The sequence below is a fragment of the Phyllobates terribilis genome, unplaced genomic scaffold (genome assembly GCF_046119375.1).
Source record: "Phyllobates terribilis strain yellow unplaced genomic scaffold, ASM4611937v1 Scaffold_11__3_contigs__length_659146591, whole genome shotgun sequence".
NCBI classification, from domain to species: Eukaryota; Metazoa; Chordata; class Amphibia; order Anura; family Dendrobatidae; genus Phyllobates; species Phyllobates terribilis.
The window spans coordinates 93,789,907-93,806,094 of record NW_027362771.1 but is presented as its reverse complement, the minus strand read 5'-3'; the positions used below and the strand labels follow the sequence as shown (position 1 = coordinate 93,806,094).

The following is a 16,188-nucleotide window of genomic DNA, read 5'->3' as shown; positions in this document are numbered from 1 at the left end:
ATATTATTTGTACATTAAGGCTATGTTCACACATCATGGGTTTTTTTGCGTCACAAATCTGCAGCAAAACCTGATCTCTCAAGGGAGGTTTGCTGCAGATTTTTCTTCAGGTTTGGTGCTTTTTTATACGTTTTGTGTGTTTTTTCAGCGTTTTTTTTCACTGTCCTTCTATCTCTCTTTATGCATGTACATAAAGTTCTGTGAAAAAAAAGAACCCCATTCTATTTTGCCATCAAAAACTCTGAAAAAACACTGAAAAAAATGGTACCTGCGTTTTTGGTGCGTTTTGTCAGCGTTTTTTTCACTACTTATTACTTCCTATGGGTGAAAAAACGCTGAAAGAAGTGACCTGCTCTATTGCCAAAAACCCAACAAAGGCACAAAATACTGAACAGAGAAAAAACATGATTGTGAACAGAGAATTCTGGTTTCTCATAGCTTTGGCTGGTACTGCAAAAGGCAGCTGAAAATTGGCATAAAAATCTGCAGCAAAAAACGCTGAAAAAAACATGATGTGTGAACATAGCCTAAAGGAAAGGACAATTCACAGTTTGGGCTGCACCAACCGAAATGAAGATATTTGATCCAATAATATAAAGAAGTGTTTTTTATTCCACAACACGTTTCCACGCAGGACAAGCCATACAGTTGGTTTTTACACTTGAGAAAGATGCCAGTCTAGCGTGGAAACTCATTGTGAAAAAAAAAAAACACTGCTCTATATTATTGGATCAAGGATCTTCATTTCGGTTAGCGCAGCCCAAACCGTGAATTGTCTTTTCCTTCAAACATCCTGGAGTTCATCCCCCAGCCATGGGACAGCAGCAACCATTATTGAGCTTTTACAGGAGTTGTGCTTACAAAACTCGCTCAGGTGAGCCTATTACCAGGGTCTAATATATATTTTTATAAAAGTATCACCCTATGGTCTGGTGCACTCTGTTTCATTACAGTGTTTAGCTAATATATGTACATTGTTTTATGGCTTTCTCTCCCTATCTCTAAGGCTAACCTGTGAGCTTTGACATCCTCTCACTATCCAAACTCAAGACAGAATGGCTGCTGCAATTCTTGTTTCTGCTTTTATGCAGGCTATGATAAACCCTCCTGATTGGCTGTGCTATACCATGTGATAGCTGCAAGTCATTGTGGAACCCAACCCGAGGTCATGTAATATGTTTAAAATAGTGGTGGCTATTTTAGGCAATTTGTGAATAGCAAATTCTTTGAATTCGTCAGGATTAGCGTATTTCTAACAATTTGACACAAATTCAATTAGCATCAAATTGATTTACCCATCTCTAATATATATTTTTGGAATATTATTAAAATTCTATTAAATTTCCTGTGCTCATTATCAAAACTGATTGATGGATTAAAGTGATGTCATTGCGTATTTCACCTAAACTACTTTCACATCTACATACTATAATTATAATATTAAAAAATAATTAAGAGTAAATACGTTTTTTCCTTCTTTGCAAAGCAGTGATGAGAACGAGCTGTTAATAAACATACTCAGAAACCTAATTATCTGTGCATAGAAACGCATTCCTAAATGAATTATACTTAGAGATTTACTCCATGGCCAATCACTTCCAGTATAATCTCCTTACTGTGGAGGCGTCTAACACTGCCCAGGTGATAGCAGAAGTCTGTGCATAATTCTCTTTATTGCTGTTGTCGACATGTTTTTCAAATTACCAGTTCAACATAATAGCAGTTAGATTTTTTTAATTAAAATAAAATTAGGACATCCATCTCTACGCAAACAAATGAGAGGGTTCACAAGGAATCATTTTCTATGCCTTGAGGCTTCAGCCAAGCACTCGACATACACACAAACTATTCCACTTCTATGGCCGGAAGGTGCAGTTGATTAAATGAGTTGTATCCTATATATAGAAGACTAAAGCTACTTAGCCAGATTACTGTATTAGCATCCACCATTCCCTTGTTCTCTACTTGATCCTCAAGTGAAACAACATAGCTGTGACTTCAAAGTTCTCCAATTCTTCAAACATTGCATCGGCAAAATATATATATATATATATATATATATATATATATATAAAAGGATAGCATATCTGAAACTGGTGCAATGTACCCATGGGGTAATAGAGATGTCATTGCTGGTCCAAAGGTTTCCAGAACTTGTCTTTGATTAAAAGTTAATTATAAAGTAGAACCAAAATTGTGTATTCTACCATCTGTAGGTTAAGAACAAGTAGGGGTTGAGAAAGGAAAAATATACATGACTGCATGATCAGACTACACGAGGTTTGTTTGGAGTCTGTAACCTTGGAGACACATAGCAGCACATAGGAACTGTTTGCAAAAAAGTAGGATTTATTTATTTCATCTGCATTAGTTTCTAAGATTGTTCATTTGTCATTCTAAATTTATTACAGCGATATATATGTATTTAAAGTGTACATAGCTACAGTACGTTATATTGCTACTTATTATAGTTGTATGAGAAGTGAAACGTTTCAGACAAATAGAGGGCTAGTTTCTCGCTGGCGCTTAAAGTTGAATTTTTCTGTTCTGTTATAGGACCAGAAAAATAGAGACTCATGAAAGAAAAAGATTCAGTCCAGAGACAGATCCCATGGAATATAATTGCGCTCTATTAGTTTTACCACATAATCAAAAAAATAACGGAGGCTCAAATTTAAGTAAGGACCTGACTAGTGATGAGCTAGCGTGCTCGTTTAACCCTTTAATCGAGCACACTCGGGTGCTCATCGAGTATTTTCGGCGTGCTCGGCATCTATGTTTGAGCCTCCGCGGCAGCATGTGTCACAGCTGTTAGACAGCTGTGACACATGCAGGGATTGCCTAACCAACATACTCAGCCAGCACCCGAGCGTGTTTGATTAAAGGGTTAAACGAGCGAGCTAGCTCACCACTAGACCTGACATTACATAGAGGAGGTTTACCATGCTGGTAAAACACTGCAAATACACAATCATTATTTTAGGTTATTTTGTGCAAGAGGAACACCTTTATATGGCCAGACCGTTCCTCTGTAACTAAAAAAATCAACATTCAAATTATAAATGAGGCTGGAGATATCAAGCCTCTGTCACTCCAGCTCTATTCCTGACCCCGCGCCGCCTCTTCCTACTTGACTGAAAGCTTCTATACTGTGAGACTTTAAGCAGGAGGAGGCAGTGCTGGACAGGGAATAGAGCTGGAGTGACAGATGCTTCAGATCTACAGATATTTCTTCACGCTTATTTGCATATCAATCCAAACACATTGAATTCTCAGTAATGGAGGAACGGACTGGTTATGTAAAGATATTGCTGGATTTGTCTTTGAAAGAGCTACATGCACATATAGTTTGGGCTGTGAGATTATTCTAACAAATTCCTTTTATGTTCCAAAATGCTCTCGTACATACGACAGGCCTTGGGGCCATTGGCTGCGATTGGCACCCTGTGACCGCATTTTGAGAGGGCCAATGGCCCTACAGAGAAAGCAATCTTCTTATGGGGAAGTGCTTAGGTGTGGCAATCTGTATTTCCCTGCAGCATCTGAATGGTTAAATAATTAGTATCTGTGTTAAATCCAATCTTGGCTATTGCAGTAGGGGGTCAGATGTATATTGGCACATCAAGTAATGCCGTTATTTAATATGCAGTATTATATTTCAAAATTGTGAAGCTGAAGGTGACTACAAAATGAACTGGCGATCAGGGAGCTGTCGTGCAGGAGCACCCTTGTCATCTTCTTTTATAGATGAGCCCAATGTTATCGACTACTGTGGAAGCCGGCTTGTCTAAGCAAATCATGAGGACAAATTCGTTTCGAACCATGTACATTATAAATTGTTAACATTTGATGTGCTGATGATTTGCAACTTATACGGTACTAACATTATTACAGAACCCCTTCAAAGAGTGTGTACCATTGCACAGGACATCGATTACATGTATTATAAGAAAGGCATTGTGGACACATAGCACATTAATGCTTTCAAGCAGCTAGATGGATATGTTTGTCTTGAAACTTCTAAACTCTCAAGCCCCACTCCATACAAAAAAAAATTCTTTGTAATGAAAAGCCTTATGTTTTTGATTTCTATTATTGTGATTTGCGGGAAAATGCAACCAAGGAAATTTTTTTTTAACCCAGCTATTTTAAAACACAGTAAGACAATATGTCAACAGATGGTGGAAACTATTTTAAAGTAAGCAAGTTAACAACACTGCAAAACAAAAATATTTTGAACTGAAACTTTTACATTATGATGAAAAGTGCAAACAGAATTCTCATATGGGTGAAAGTAAATGTCTACCTATGTAAAACATATTGTCTTTTAACCCAAGGAGGCACAAAACTAGCTGCCAGCTTTAGGGTTAATGCTGCTCATTTATGAAGCCTGAAAACCATCGGTTGTCAATATTTCTTTAATCATGATTTGCCAATGTCCCACAATGTAGCAGCCATAGTATACATCACAAAATTGTAGGTGAATGAGACACAATACCTTGATTTCAACAGGTTATCTGTTACCTTATGGGACTAAAATCCAGTGAAAATGATCTTCTGATGTGTAATGCATAATTATTTCAGACCACCATTTAATTCTAAAAATAAAAGGATGCCAGATAGCACGTTACCCTTTTTGCACTACTTAGAGATTTTAGTCACTGGAAATCTTACACAACATTCCAAAAAACTTAGACAAGTGTCTTACATATGAGGTCAAGATTTAGTTTGCAGTGGAGAAAAATTCTGCAAAGCCTTAAGGGGTGATCTGAAATACAAATTAATTTTCATCAATCCTTATCTATTAAATGCCATAATCAAAACAATTTTCTAATATACTTTGGTTAAAAAATCCTTATCCTTCCTTAAGTTCACTATCTAACTGCTTTTCTTTGTTTTCCTTCTTCCTTTTTGCTGACACTTCGATTGAGAATATCAGTGCATGCTGGGATACTCAAATGAAGCTTCATCAGGGGGCAGAGGCTGCGGTCACTGTCGCAGCCTCTTCCTCCTCCCTGAAATGAAGCGTCATCAGTGACCTTCGTTTCAGGGTCTGGGCTAGTCCCTGCACGATGTGCACTGTGGAATGTGCAGAATGACAGCTTTCTGGTTCAGATTAGGAATTACAAGCTGGCAACACAGCGCACTGTCAGTGCACTTTGTCAGAATACCTGGTGTGCAGAGACCAGTGCTGCCCCCCCCCCCCCCCGCAAATGACGTCACTTTCGGACCACCCCTTTAAATTCCGTAAGATCACTCTCACAATTTAATATCGCAAGATAAATCTCACTAGTCTTCTTCTTTAAAGAGGATATGTCACTTGCTATGAATATGTACTTTTTACCTGGTGTGAATGCTGCCATCCTCCTGTATCTTATGTTGTTTATGTTTTTCTCTTGCGTCTCTTCCTTCCTGAGATATGCCTTCCTTTACTGTACATAAATTAAGTATTTTTTGTCAACGGGGCATGGTTCTCATAAATACTCTCATTGTAAAAGATTACGCCCACTTGGCTAAAAAGACTAGATTTACATACAGGAAAGAGATGGCGATATCTCAAGAATGGAGAAGTGCTGGAACAAAAGAAAATCAATGCTAGATTTAGTAGAACAGAAGCTTCTACACCAGGTTTAAATATAACATATTTAAGGCAAGTGAAAAGTTCTCTTTAAGTGGCTGTTCCACTACTTTTATATTGATGACTTATCCTCAGAATAGGTCATCAATATCAAATTATGGGGATCCGACACTCGGCACCTCCACCAATCATCCGGCTACTGCCGGCACTGAGAACAGCGGTGATGTTTGAGGGTGCCTGATGTCAGACCACCGCTAATATAATATTGATGACCCATCCTAAGGATAGGCCATCAATATAAAATTAGTGGAGCAGCCAATTAAGTTTATTTCTGGTGTACACAGTCGGCATAAATTTTTGAACATGATGCTGCTCTTTATTAATATCAGCAGATTGGAATAACATTTACTCAGACGTGTTATGGCTGTGGCATTTCTCTCCTTCTGAATGTTAATGTATGTAATCCATTTCTATTAAAGCTGCTGATAACATTTAGAAATGTCTACGATGATCCGAGCTTGTGACGCAGAAGTGATTCCCTCCGTCCTTCTCTAGGCTATATTTGCAATCAGCGGATTATACTGATTAGCTTGGTACTAGAATAAAAAAAAGAGGATTTATACATGTGTGTAAGTAAGGGGATGCTGGGATGGACCTGGGCAGCTTTTAAAGGAAGGTCATTCCGGGGCTAGATGGAGAATACAGGTGTATCACCAAGTACTCCTGTCATGTGCCAGTCCTATCAACGTCATCTACAGAAATACCACCCAAGAAACCATAACAATCATATTTCCCAAATACCATCGTGGTAATTGCTACTTAAAACAGCATTGTTCCTGTTTTTCTAAACTCTTTATTGTATGTCCAAACATGTAATGACGCAATGACTAGTCGTACAGGTCATTACATAGTATACAGAGACACTCAGCATACAGACCAAGTCTAGCAATGGCATCTGAAGAAACCACCCAACTTACGCTGTCAGAAGATACCGTCTGACGATCCATAACAGTAATATATCCCAAATACCAGTATTTGATAATTATCACAGTCATGCGCCTGCGTTCCACGTGTTATTGCAATATGATAATGTGACCAGTCATATTTATCAAATTCCTAAAACTCAAATTTTTCTTGGATTTGGCAATTTACCAAATCAAAACTATCGAATGAATAATTAAAGTCTAAGAAGATTTTCACACATGCAGATCTCTTTAGTCATAAATAAAATGTACTTAATCCGTAGACGGAGAAGTCTGTGGGTGACATACAGTAACATACACCTATACTGCCAAGAAAATAAGGGAGTGTACAGATGAGTGGGAGGAATTCCAGTATATGGCCTCTTTTTATCCAGAAATTAGGTTTTGTTTTTGATATTTGTACTAGTATTTATAGTGTGTGTTAATTGTATATGATACCTGTTGTTTCTTTTATTTTCCCAGTGTGACTTACAGTAACAGTACGCTGTCAAGGTCATGACAGAATTTATATATTTAAATGTAGGTTTTATATTGAGTTTCTGATTCTTATGAAAGCTCGTCAAGCTTCAGTGGCTAATTTTCTATCACCTACTCCTTCATTATTGCATTACTAATTTACTACTGTTAGATTCACATCATCAGTGTTAATACGTATGTACATCTGTTCTTCCATTCTCTCCTTAGGCGCCATCTTGTGGTATAAAAAGGAACCAAGCAGCAGTAGCTGCACATAAGTCTTTCACCTTACAAGTTCTAGCAGATACCAGTGTGTCTATATGAAGTCTAATAGCTGTAGGGGCTCATTCAGATGAAAGTATTAAATGGCTGTGTGCTCTCTGTATGCTGTCTATATGCAAAACTGATAGCATACAGACAGCACATTGACTGATGCAACCAGGCGTGTATATAGGAGGATAAGAGGGGCAGGGGGCTGGCTGGCTCAGAGAAGATGAAAAACGCCAGATCCCTAAATTCAGTTGTACTCATGTCTTTCAGGTGCGAGTACAATTAAAGCCTTGCTCGCCAGCACTTCCAGGTCATAGTAACGTCTGCAGTGTGATCAAGTCATTTGATCACGCTGCTGATATCACTCTCTTGCGCCGCATAATGGGTGAACGTCAGTATGGTAAGAGCCTTAATGGAGTTAAAAAAAACAAAGTTTGTCAAAGAGAATCTTGGGAAGGGACAGTATAGGGAGAGTGAGGAATAGGGAAGATATATTTATTCAGAAGCATTGTAATCACGCTGTGATTTTTAAGGGCAGCATGTTGGGATGTGCTGCAGAAGGCCAAAGAAGAGAGAAGTTTGTGAGCTGTGGATGTGAAGGTTATCATGGTGTCTGGACAAGATGGAGAACAAAAGAAAGACTGCAATCAGAGAAGATGCGATCTGTAAAGTACCTGGATGTAAATGTCTATTTATGATACTGACTACATCTCATCAGTACTTTGGTTCCTGTATAGTCCGCAGTCTGATGATGGCTGGTAACAAGAACTCCCAGCATTTCCTTACCATTGTTAAGGACATACTGGGATTGTAGGTTCATACGATACAGTTGTATATGGGGCTGACCTGACATTACAATTGATCACTGTACAAAGCATGTATAAAGTATAAAGCATGTATGCATAAAGCATACAAAGCATGTATAAAATATGCATGTACTAATGGTGGTTCTGGTTCCGTATTCATGCACTGATGGTGGTTATGTTGTATGTTAATGCAATACAATTGTATATGGGGCTGATCCGACATTACAATTGATCATTGTACTAAGCTTGGTGATGTATTCATGCAGTAATGAGGGTTCTGGGCTGACATACCACGGGTGTGGCCGCACAGGAGAAGAGAGGTGAAGGGGAGCTCATAAAGGAGCGTATTATAATGAGGGAAATCAGTCCTGCTGCTCGGGGTCCAAGGTTCCGGGAGCCCATAGTCAGATCACCCTCATCTTTTGTGGCGTTCCAAGCAGGGAGCATACCTACAGCTCTGCTGCTTACATGGAAAAGGGCAGTGGAGCCACAGGAAAATGATTAGCTTCCTGACCAACGCTTTCTCTATGACTCAGGTGCATGTGCATGATGATATCAACATGCCGCCTGCATCATTTAGAAAGTACTTGGCCAGAAGAGGAAAAAAGCCATGCTGTGAGGGTTCGTCTGGAAAGGAGAGTGATTTTTTTTAATACAGTGGGGAGAGCACAATTTAGAGAAAAGGGGGATAGGATTTTTGTAATGAATTAGGAGGTTGAGAAGGATGCTATCAGAGACTTATCATGAATTGGGGGGTGGGAGAGGATGCTATCAGTGACTTATAATGAATTGGGGAGGGAGGAAAGAGAACACTATACAGGGATTATAATGAATTGGGGGGTGGGAGAGGATGCCATCAGGGACATATTATGAATTGGAGGGGAGAACACTATACTAGGGACTTATATGAATTGAGAGGGGGAAGAGGACACTATACAGAGACTTTTAATGAAATCTTGGGACTCAATACAGGGACCTATAATGAATTTGGGAAATTGAGGACAGAGGACATGGACTTAGAATGAATTTGGGAGGAGAGTCATAGTGACTGATTACACATAATTTCCGCTGCCCAATAAATATAAATTAATAGGGGCACAGTGCTGGTTTATCAGGTTATATAGTGGGTACGGAAAGTATTCAGACCCCTTTAAATTTTTCACGCATTGTTTCATTGCAGCCATTTGGCAAATTCTAAAAAGTTCATTTTTTTTCTTATTAAAGTACACTCTGCACCCCATCTTGACTGAAAAAAACAGAAATGTAGAAATTTTTGCAAATTTACTTAAAAAGAAAAACTGAAATATCACATGGTCATAAGTATTCAGACCCTTTGCTCAGTATTGAGTAGAAGCACCCTTTTGAGCTAGTACAGCCATGAGTCTTCTTGGGAATGATGCAACAAGTTTTTCACACCAGGATTTGGGGATCCTTTGCCATTCTTCCTTGCAGATCCTCTCCAGTTCCGTCAGGTTGGATGGTGAACGTTGGTGGACAGCCATTTTCAGGTCTCTCCAGAGATGCTCAATTGGGTTTAGGTCAGGGCTATGGCTGGGCCAGTCAAGAATGGTCCCAGAGTTGTTCTGAAGCCACTCCTTTGTTATTTTAGCTATGTGCTTAGGGTCATTGTCTTGTTGGAAGGTGAACCTTCGGCCAAGTCTGAGGTCCAGAGCACTCTGGAAGAGGTTTTCATCCAGGATATCTTTGTACTTTGCCGCATTCATGTTTCCTTCAATTGCAACCAGTCGTCCTGTCCCTGCAGCTGAAAAACACACCCATTGCATGATGCTGCCTCCACCCTGTTTCACTGTTGGGATTGTATTGGGCAGGTGATGAGCAGTGCCTGGTTTTCTCCACACATACCACTTAGAATTATCACCAAAAAGTTCTATCTTCGTCTCATCAGACCAGAGAATCTTTCTCATCGTCTGGGAGTCCTTCATGTGTTTTTGAGCAAACTCTATGCGGGCTTTCATATGTCTTGCACTGAGGAGAGGCTTCCGTTGGGCCACTCTGCCATAAAGGCCCGACTGGTGGAGGGCTGCAGTGATAGTTGACTTTGTGGAACTTTCTCCCATCTCCCTACTGCATCTCTGGAGCTCAGCCACAGTGATCTTGGGGTTCTTCTTTACCTCTCTCACCAAGGCTCTTCTCCCACGATTGCTCAGATTGGCTGGACGGCCAGGTCTAGGGAGACTTCTGGTGATCCCAAACTTCTTCCATTTAAGGATTATGGAGGCCACTGTGCTCTTAGGTACCATGAATAATGCAGAAATTCTTTTGTAACCTTGGCCAGATCTGTGCCTTGCCACAATTTTGTCTGTGAGCTTCTTGGGCAGTTCCTTTGAGCTCATGATTCTCATTTGGTCTGACATGCACTGTGAGCTGTGAGGTCTTATATAGACAGGTGTGTGCCTTTCCAAATCAAGTCCTATCAGTTTAATTAAACACAGCTGGACTCCAATGAAGGAGTAGAACCATCTCAAGGAGGATCACAAGGAAATGGACAGCATGTGACTTAAATATGAGTGCCTGAGCAAAGGGTCTGAATACTTATGACCATGTGATATTTCAGTTTTTCTTTTTTAATAAATTTGCAAAAAATTCTACATTTCTGTTTTTTTTCAGTCAAGATGGGGTGCAGAGTGTACTTTAATGAGAAAAAAATGAGCTTTTTAGAATTTACCAAATGGCTGCAATGAAACAAAGAGTGAAAAATTTAAAGGGGTCAGAATACTTTCTGTACCCACTGTATTATGAATGGTTTTATATGTTTTTTAATGGGATGGTACATGTTTGTGTTCAGGCGCACAGTGTGGGGGATTTTTTATTTAGGAGGCAAATACATATTTATAATATGTGTGAACTTGTTTTTTTCAGGGGCACGGTGACCAGTGTGATAAGACAATCAATGACTGGAAGATCTTGACATGGAGGTCTGACCAGAAAAAGAAGAAACCACAGATAACGACTAATCAGATGACACGTCAGCGGTAAGTTACTGGATGTAAATATTTATTCTGTATCTATACTGTACGGCTTGAAGAGAGATGATGTGAGTAATACTATTGTTTATAAAACATCCTTCCTTAGACTATGTTCCCACATTTGTGTGAAATATTCTTGTGCGCCCAGATCAGACAGTATATGGATCCATAGAGTTTCATAGATCTATTCATATATCCGAGAATAAGATCTGTGAGACTCAAAGCATGTCTTATTCTGATCTCAATTTTGAAGATCAGAATGGGACATACTCAATTGGTCTGTGTGCTGTCCTAGAAAAAATCAGGCAGCACAATGACACTTCACATGGATGCATGAATTTAGCTTTATTATGGGTACTCTATTTGTACTATATAAGTGTACTCTTGTTATTTATTGCGCCATCCCTTAGTATATAGTGTACTTTTTTGTTATGTATAACGCTCTCTTTCATTGTATAATTTTTTCTCTTATTATGTATAGCATAATCCCTTATTACATAGCATCCTTTGTTATGTAAGGCAACATCTCTTTACATAGTGTCCTCTATTGTTATGTATAGTGCCATCCCATTAGTACATATTGTCATCTCTTGTTATGTATAGTGATATCACATTATCATAGTATCATCTCTTGATATGTATAGCTCCGTCCTCCACATAGCATTTTCTCTTGTTATTTTTGTTATTCATAGCACCCTCTCTTTTTTGTATAGAGTCCTCTCCCATTAGATGAGAGAGGACAGAGGACACTATCAAAATAAAGAGAAGGCACTATAAATAACAAGAGAGGACACTATGTAATAAAGAGAGTGTGCTATGAATAACGATAATAACAAGAGAATATGCTATGTGAGGGACAGTGCTGTACATGAGAGAATGCTACATAATAAGAGATGGCTCTGTATATAACAAAAGAGGATGTTATGCAATAAGAAATGGTGCTACACATAATTAGAGAGGAAGCTATGTAATATACAGTATATATATAAGACAGGCAGCAAAACAGCGCCTGCTGGCGACAAGTCTGAGATGGAGTGATGTGTCACCGACCGAGGTGATATGACACCTGCAAGAGGCTCCTTCATGGATAGAGTGCTGAGATCTTTTACTTAGTGGAACAGCAACTTTAATAAATTGCCTGCTTGAACAAAGAAACTGCATACCTGTGTGAATGACACCTAACACCTACTTGAGCGAATCTCTACAATTGGTGTTTTGGATGCGGCCACTGAATCCCAAGAAGCACAGGTGATTGCGGGATAAAGTCTGTATGTCCTAGGTGAAGGCAGCGTCAGCATTGCAAACACGGTCAGAAAATATGGAGAAGCAATTAGTCCAGGTGCAGCAACAGCAGCAGATGCCGTAGTATCGGCAGCAGATACAACAACAGAAGTAGCATCAGCAGAAAATGGCTCTCTTGGGGGAAACTGTTTAGGCAGGGAGACTGCACTTTCTGCAAGCCAAAGGGAAGGTATCCAGGTGAGGCGTACAGTACAGAAGGCCTTGCAGAAAATGGCTCTGGGAAATGACAAAGAGGATTTCCTGACTGTATTTGAGAGGGTGGCAGAAAGGGAGAAACTAGCCCCGAAGCAATGAGCTGAGATCCTGGTGCAATATCTTACTGGGGAACCAAGAAGGCGTATCATGACTTTGCCCTGCAGGATGCTAAGCATTATGAAAAGCTGAAGGTGGAGATTCTGGCACGTTTGGGCGTAACCCTGGCAGTCTGGGTGCAACGGGTGCACCTATGGCGCTACCAAAAGGACAAGCCTTCCCAGTCCCAGATGTTTGACCTCCTGCACTAGGTCCAAAAATGGCTGCAGCCTAAGACTAGTTCCCCAGCACAGATGGTGGGGAGGGTGGTGATGGGCCAGTTTATCCATTCACTCCCAAAGCCAGTGCAAAGCTGGGTTGCTCAGGGAGATCCTCAGACTGCAGATGACCTAGTGGGCCTGGTAGAGAGATATGGGGCTGTGGAGAATTCCCTGAGTCATCAAAGGAGTATGAGTTTACCTCTCAGGGATGCCCAAGATCATCTCTGAGGGGCACGCTAAGTCCAAGGAGGGATCAGAGCTGGATTCAAAGAGTACATCTCATAAGATTATCTGTTGGAGGTGTCGTGCCCCGGGGTATACAGTGTTGGCCAAAAGTATTGGCACCCCTGCAATTCTGTCAGATAATACTCAGTTTCTTCCTGAAAATGATTGCAATCACAAATTCTTTGGTATTATTCTCTTCATTTAATTTGCTTGCAAGGAAAAAACACAAAAGAGAATGAAGCAAAAATCAAATCATTGATCATTTCACACAAAACTCCAAAAAAGGGCCGGACAAAAGTATTGGCACCCTCAGCCTAATACTTGGTTGCACAACCTTTAGCCAAAATAACTGCGAACAACCGCTTCCGGTAACCATCAATGAGTTTCTTACAATGCTCTGCTGGAATTTTAGACCATTCTTCTTTGGCAAACTGCTCCAGGTCCCTGATATTTGTCTTCTCCAAACTGCCATTTTGAGATCTCTCCACAGGTGTTCTATGGGATTCAGGTCTGGACACATTGCTGGCCACCTTAGAAGTCTCAAGTGCTTTCTCTAAAACCATTTTATAGTGCTTTTCGAAGTGTGTTGTGGGTCATTGTCCTGCTGGAAGACCCATGACCTCTGAGGGAGACCCAGCTTTCTCACACTGGGCCCTACATTATGCTGCAAAATTTGTTGGTAGTCTTCAGACTTCATAATGCCATGCATACGGTCAAGCAGTCCAGTGCCAGAGGCAGCAAAGCAACCCCAAAACATCAGGGAACCTCCGCCATGTTTGACTGTAGGGACCGTGTTCTTTTCTTTGAATGCCTCTTTTTTTTTCCTGTACACTCTATGTTGATGCTTTTTCCCAAAAAGTTCTACTTTTGTCTCATCTGACCAGAGAACATTCTTCCAAAACGTTTTAGGCTTTCTCAGGTAAGTTTTGGCAAACTCCAGCCTGGCTTTTTTATGTCTCTGGGTAAGAAGTGGGGTCTTCCTGGGTATCCTACCATACAGTCCCTTTTCATTCAGACGTCGACGGATAGTACGGGTTGACACTGTTGTACCCTTGGACTGCAGGGCAGCTTGAACTTGTTTGGATGTTAGTCGAGGTTCTTTATCCACCATCCGCACAATCTTGCGTTGAAATCTCTCGTCAATTTTTCTTTTCCGTCCACATCTAGGGAGGTTAGCCATAGTGCCATGGGCTTTAAACTTCTTGATGACACTGCACACGGAAGACACAGGAACATTCAGGTCTTTGGAGATGGACTTGTAGCCTTGAGATTGCTCATGCTTCCTCACAATTTGGTTTCTCAAGTCCTCAGACAGTTCTTTGGTCTTCTTTCTTTTCTCCATGCTCAATGTGGTACACACAAGGACACAGGAGAGAGGTTGAGTCCACTTTAATCCTTGTTAACTGGCTGCAAGTGTGATTTAGTTATTACCAACACCTGTTAGGTGCCACAGGTAAGTTACAGGTGCTGTTAATTACACGAATTAGAGAAGCATCACATGATTTTTCAAAGGGTGCCAATACATTTCTCCACCCCCTTTTTTAGGTTTGGTGTGGAATTATATCCAATTTGGCTTTAGGACAATTCTTTTTGTGTTTTTTTCATTGAAGACAAATTAAATTAAGAGAATAATACCAAAGAATTTGTGATTGCAATCATTTTCAGGAAGAAACTGAGTATTATCTGACAGAATTGCAGGGGTGCCAATACTTTTGGCCAGCACTGTATATTAGCCAACTGTCCCCTGACCTCAAAGCCAATGAACTGCGACGTAGGTCGGCGCTGCAGCTAAGAAATGAAATATGCAAACTTCCTCTTCAGAGAGGAAGAGGATTAGCAATACTTCGAAACACAGTGTCTGCAAATTGAGATTCTGGTTTGGCTTTTATCCTAAATCACATGGCAAAGCTCGATTAAGGGTCGATATTGACTTTTAGAATTGCTGCTTCCAATAGGTGTCACTAGAGTTCTAGTTCTCTTTCTCACTGAAGAGGCAATTTGCATATTTAATTTCCCAGAGGAGCATGCATGGTGTATAGGTGTAGAACGAGCTAAAAAGCTTGTAACAGAACTTCAACATGACGTTTCAAGGATGGAGCGAGACTGCCATCTACTGGCCAGAGACAGTCAAGCGGAACCAAAATACACAAAGGAAGTTGCAGGCAGGGGAGATTCAGAGGCTGGACCCGATCAGGTGACTTCCAGGAAGGAGTTCAGAGAGATAAGAGGCCAGCGCGCCAAACCTGAGGGGTCTTTGGCGCCAAGCAGCAGAGAGGAGCAGACGTGCTCCCTGCGTCCTGAGAAACCCCGTGTGACAGGCCAAATCCAGAGGCCTGAGAGGTGCTCCAGCCGGGCACCGGTAAAAGAGCTCCGGATCCCTCACAGTTGTGACTCGAGTGCTGTGCCTGCTGAGGATACTAGGAACCTGATCGCTGTGCTGAGTGAGTTCGCGGAACCCGACGTCGGCCGCCGACAGACGAGGCCTGGACCCCCCTATCCAAGGCTTGAGAGACTGCCCCCAACAGCCAAGCAGAGAGGAGCTGCATACGTGAGCAGGGCCGTCACTTCCACTGCTCACCCACGGTACCGGGGACAATTGGGTTTAAGTACTCAGGTTGGGAGGGGGACGGTTGGGGCTAAAGTAGCACAACGTGATTTAATTGAATTCATCCGGAAAGAGACTCACGGCCTAGCGGGAATAACCGGTGACCCCCGCTAGGGCCAAATTCACGGTTAAAGAACTTGTGTGGTGCTTCTCATGCTTGAGGGCATCACCTTACTTTAAGAGACTGCGCCTTATTTTAAGAGACTGCGCCTTACTTTAAGAGACTGCGCCTTACTTTAAGAGACTGTGCCTTATTTTAAGAGACTGCGCCTTATTTTGAGAAATTTCGTATTTTTCTGATATTTCAAACCACTGTTCATTACCCTTGTTGCTAATCCCTTGTTTCAGTATACCTGTTGTATAAAACTGTTTACAAACATTTCTGACTGTTCTCGCCTTGTGTCTCTGTGCGTTGCATTCCGGCACCTGCATTACATTTGGCGTAGTCGGCAGGATGCAACATT

The 16,188-nt window shown here is 40.9% G+C and overlaps 1 protein-coding gene across 5 annotated transcripts in view; it reads right to left on the bottom strand.

Annotated features, from left to right (window-relative positions):
* Positions 1 to 16,188, bottom strand: part of SLC26A2 (solute carrier family 26 member 2) — a 116,988-nt gene that overhangs the window by 4,556 nt on the left and 96,244 nt on the right. The gene's annotated exons all lie outside the window — the stretch shown is intronic.